Source organism: Chenopodium quinoa, unplaced genomic scaffold (assembly GCF_001683475.1).
Source record: "Chenopodium quinoa cultivar QQ74 unplaced genomic scaffold, ASM168347v1, whole genome shotgun sequence".
Lineage (NCBI taxonomy): Eukaryota > Viridiplantae > Streptophyta > Magnoliopsida > Caryophyllales > Amaranthaceae > Chenopodium > Chenopodium quinoa.
The window spans coordinates 5,880,599-5,886,025 of NW_018745413.1; the positions used below are offsets into that span (position 1 = coordinate 5,880,599).

At 34.6% G+C, this 5,427-nt stretch overlaps 1 long non-coding RNA gene across 1 annotated transcript; it reads left to right on the forward strand.

Annotated features, from left to right (window-relative positions):
- Positions 1–3,164: 3,164 nt before the first annotated feature.
- On the forward strand, positions 3,165–4,885 carry LOC110713349. The gene is made up of 2 exons (XR_002509872.1): positions 3,165–4,355; positions 4,568–4,885. It is a non-coding gene; the product is annotated as an uncharacterized LOC110713349 (long non-coding RNA).
- The last annotated feature ends 542 nt before the right edge of the window (positions 4,886–5,427 follow it).

Below are 5,427 nucleotides of genomic sequence, written 5' to 3' on the forward strand. Positions count from 1 at the left end.
GAAGAATCCATAGCACTGAACATTTCTACAATTTTAAAAAAATGTAAGCTAACTAAAACAAAGGAAACATAAAACATTATATTTCTTCAAAAGCATATATGTTTCCATATGTCTCATCATTGCCTTTGTGACATGTCGAGATGATCCAGGTTAAGAAAAAAGTGACATACCGGCAGTAGCAGTCCAAAACAACCTTTTGAAGTTGGGCTGTGTAATATTTGTTACGGACTAACTTAATCTAGACTAAGATAGTAACTCTAATAAGAAAACAATGATAATAAGAAGTTAAAGAAGGAAAACAAAGATAATAAGAAGTCAAATGAGAATAATGAATTTGCTCATTTAGTTTCTGTTTATTCATTATATAGTCAAATTAGAAAATAAAAATAAGCAAATTAGAATGAACAAACAATCAGACAATTTATTATTCAATACACTGTTAACATGTTAAAATTAATGGACATATAGAGTCAGAAAAGTTGATTAATCAGTTTACCTATTGTTGTGCACTTATATAGCATGTGTAGTTAAACCAGCTTTAGACACAAAAATATAACTATTGTACTTGTAGATGTACTAATTTAATTGAAATGAGCAAGCTGACATAAAATGAACAAATTAAATTTAAATGAGCAAAATGAAATAAAATGAGCTAAAATTGATCTAAGACACTTATGTTCATCTCTAGAAAAAAAAAGTGGACCACTAAGAGTTCATACATGTATATAGGTATCATGTTACTAAGATAAGACATGTTTATATTTGAAATAATGTATGAAAGGATAGTAAAAATCAAATATAGAAATATGGAAGTGAATAGAGGAAACGATAAATCGGATGATTAGGTAGTAAAAGTGATAATGAAAGTCAAGTCCGAAAATCTTAGCTCTCATAACAAATTCATAATTATAACTCTAGCAAAAGTGCATACTCCCTAAAGTGCTCTCAGTAGTAGGACAAAACCTTGGAATTGGTGAACCAGCAGGTCTAGGAAAAAAGCCACTTCCAAGAAGACCAGCATGTTCATGGGGGCTTTGCCATGACCTCCTTGTCTGACTTCTATAAGACCTTCAAAATATTATAATAGAAGAGAATCAATATTTAGTCTAACTTCTCAAAACTACTTCAACAAACTCATAATTTAGAAACGCCCAAATAATCCTACATTTCTACTTCTGTAACTGTACCATTTTATCAAAAACAAACCTTTTTTTAATGATCAGAATGTATTAAATTCCTTGGACAATATAAAATCCACATAATTTGAAATGTTGAGGAATCATCATAGGCCATTCGTATCAAATTAAAATGAGAAAATTAAAATAAAATGAGCTAATTAAAATTGTTAAATTAAAAGAAAATGAACACCATTCATCAAATTTCATACATCATTTGCAAAAATTAGATATATTGATTTTAATCACCGTATTTTAATTCTAAATTCCAGAATACAAATGAAATACAAAACACAATTCTTCAATTGCTCAATTACTATGAAAAAATCGAAAAAATCAATAAATTGATTGTGATGGCAGATAAAAACGCTACAAAATATTAAAAAAACAATAAATTGTTACTTACATTCTTTGTTCATAAGTAAGTATTGGAGATTTTCCTTCGTCATTGGGAGCTCATGTTGAATCCATTTAGCATTTCACGATTTCTAAGGTTTAAAGTGAAATAAAAAAAAATATAAGGTAATAAGTAATTATTACAAACCTAACAAAATAGTCGAAGATTTAAGCTGAAAATTGATGATATTGAGGCATTACAATCGAAGAACTATGGGAGAGAAGAGAAAGAAAGGGAAAGCTAGATCAATTTCTAGAGAGAGGGAAAGAGAATTAGCAGCAACAATTTTAGGAAAAGGGATAATGTGAGAACAAATCCTTTATGTGAGAACTCTAATCCATATGAGAACAAATCTAGACCATTGCTTGATTAAATTAAATCTAACCATCCAAAAAAACATAGAAGTGCCATTTTGTAATTTTGTGAATTACACCTCCTTCATTCTTTGCTATTCTTCTTGGCTTTCACGTTCAACATCTCTTTCTCTCTAACCTTTTTGTTGCTCTCTCTCTCCTCAAATTAGTTTTTTTGGGGAAATTTTATACCAGTTTGATGTAAGTTTATAAATATTATGATCTAATTTGTTTTCAAAATTTGATTATTTTACGGAATTTGCTGAAATTCGATACAAACTTACATTATTTATGAATTAGGTTTTCACCTTTTTTTTTGCTTCGCCAATTGCAAATGAATTCAGAGTAACATGTTAACGAAGAACGAAGAAGGTATGTATCAATTGTACAAAATTGACAATCAATTTTTGATTGGGGTTAAGCTAAGGAATACTGATTTGTATGTCTTAACTTAATGACTTTGGTTTAAGCTGTGTTTTCAATTTTACTTGGCAATATTTGAGTTTCAATTGAGTAATGAATATGCATTAGTTAGTCCTCTGTTGTTTTATTTAATATAGTTTGAGCTGCTTGGTTTTGTTATTTTTGAACTAAAATTTTCGTTATTAAATTTTGGTTTCATGTACTTATCATTAATTTAGTTTAATCAAATAATTTATCAAACAAGTTAAGGAAATTTTGGAATTTGGTACCTTGAAAATGGGGAGTGTTGAATTTTGCTACCCGTTTAATTTTTTTTGATACCCATCAAAGTGTAAAACTATAGGTTTTGGTACCTTCGTCCATGTTCCGTTAAGTTTTTCGTTAGTGGGGCCCATTATCTAATTATTTAATAGTTTAATTGATTAAAAAAACTTTTAAAAAAACCTTAAAAAAACCACTAATACCACCAGCCACCCACCTTTTGCCGGTGGTAGACCAACCCCGCGCCCATCAACCTCCCCACAACCTCCACCCAGCCCAGCCTCCCCGCGCCGATGCCCCCCCCCCCTATTAGTCCGCACCGGTGCCTTAGCTTGAACCGAAACCGTTCTCCAACCACCGTAGCCGAAATCCAGGGCACCACCTCAAACCACTTCACTGGCAGCCTAGATCCCCTCCCCCACGTCGCCATGACCTACCTTATCTGAAAACCACCACATCGAAACCCTAATACCCCAAAATCAAAACCCTTGATTTGGTTTTGGTGTGATGGTTTTACACGAATACCAGCCATAGCTGCTCCCGCGGCGGCCAAGAATGACGAAGGGAGGGAAGACGGTGGGTGGTTGCGCTAGGGTTTCGGGTAAGAGAAAAACAGGGAGGGAAAGGGAAAGGGAAAGGGAGGGGGTGGGGTGGCCCTTATGGCCGAGATTGGAGGAGAAAAGGGAGGGGGTGGGGTGGCCGACGCCGGCGCCGATGCCTAAGGAATTCGGCCACCAACAGCCGGAAGCCGGCACAGTAGTAGGGTGGTAGTGGCTGGTGGCAGGCTGGGTTTTTTGTTTTTTTTTTAAAAATTTTTTAAGGTGTTTTTTAAATTTTTTTCTTTTTTAAATAAATTAAATTATTAAATAATTAAATAATGGGCCCCACTAATGAAACATGGATAGAGGTACCAAAACCTATAATTTTACAATTTGATGGGTATCAATAAAAAAAATTTAACAGGTACCAAAATTCAACACCCCCCATTTTCGAGGTATCAAATTCCAAAATTTCCACAAGTTAATTTAGTGTAACTCATGGAATTAAGGTTGGGATTATTTTTCTAGTAACTGTAATAGGTTTTTCATTTTTTGAATTACTTTCACTAGTAGAATAAAGTAAATGGGAAGCCCCAAATGACAAGCGGTTTATTGAATTTCGCTTCCAAAAACACCTTACAAAAATCTAAAACAAGCAAATGGCAAGCGATTTTGGGTTAACCACTTGCAAAATTGTAAACGGCAGGCAGTTTGAACTTTGAACCGCTTGCCATTTGTAAAAAAAACCCTTAAAAATCTTACCCCTCCTTCTTCTCTTTCACCTTACAAAAATCTAAAACAAGCAAATGGTAAGCGATTTTGGGTGAACCACTTGCAAAATTGTAAATGGAAAACAGTTTGAACATTGAACTGCTTGCCATTTGTAAAAAAAAACCGTTAAAAATCTCACGCCTCCTTCTTCTCTCTCCCCTTTCCCCTTCATTTCTCACGCTCTCTCTCCTCCCATGCCTCACTTCTCTCTCTTATCACCCCTCCATTCTCACAACCTCTCCTTTCTCCATCTCCTTCTCTTTCTTCTCTCATCTCTTTTCTCAGCCTCCCTTCTTTCTATTCTCACGCCTTACCACGACGAGTGACGACCAACGAGTGACGAGCGAGTAAAATGAAGAAGGCGTTAGGGTTTAGTTTTTCCGGCTCAACGAGTTAAGGGTTGAGGAGTAGCAATGGTGGTTGTCCGACGTCTGAGGTTGGTTATAGTAGCCCTAGAATTCGCCGAGTTGTTGAAGTTTGTAGATCGTAATGTAGATAGGAATTTAGATCTAATTCATCCTAATTTTGCAAAACTTTTGTTGTTTTTAATTTAAGATATAAAATTAAGTTAATTATTGTTGTTTATTTTTTCAATTTATTGTTGGGATTAGCATAAGTTATTTTTTTCCTAAATTTTGTGCTTGTTAGACAGATACGGGTGAATCGGGATAGGGTGCTAGTAGTGGTGGTGATACAGGTTAAGGTGGTGGCGGTGATAGGTGGCAGGCGGTGGCGCGCGCGGCTGTTGGTGTGCATGGTTGGTGGTAGAACGGAACAAGAGCAGAAAATCAGAAAATTAAGTTATTTATTATATATTTACTGTATTTATTTTTTTGATGAAAATCAGAAAATGTAATTTTTTTTAAAGGATCAGAAAATGTAATTTTGAAGCAATTGATTAATGAAAATAGTTATGTTTATACATATGTTAAGTTCTTGTGTATCAATTTAATTGAAAAAAAAAACTATATTTTTTAGTTATTAAGGCGTAATGGGAAGTGGTTCGGAGCCCAAACCGCTTGCCATTACCTTCAAATGGAAAGCGGTTTTGAATTGTTTGCCATTTAAATGGACAATGGAAAGTCCCCCAAGCGCATGCAGTTCAAAACCGCTTCCCATTAGGGGATTTGAACCGCTTGTCATTTACATTTTTCTACTAGTAGCTTAGGTAATTTACTTTTGATTTATACTATTTATTTAAGATGATGGTGGTGGTAGAGTTCGTATGGTTTGGTGGTGTTGATTATAGTGGCGACCTGGGGGAGCTGATGTCTTGAGATGTTATTTAGTAAAAGCAGCAAGGATATTGTGAGATGTTGTTATACCCTGAGGTATTTTGTGAATGGTGTTATGTGATTAATTAGCAGGGAGCAAGGGTGTAGGTGTTATGTGCCACTGGATGTTGTTGCATGGGTGAGGACCTAGGCATGTGGTTGTAGAGTGTTTATATTCAACTATTTTCCTGAGTTATGTGCTTAAACTTCTTATGGATGGTACCAAAATTTATA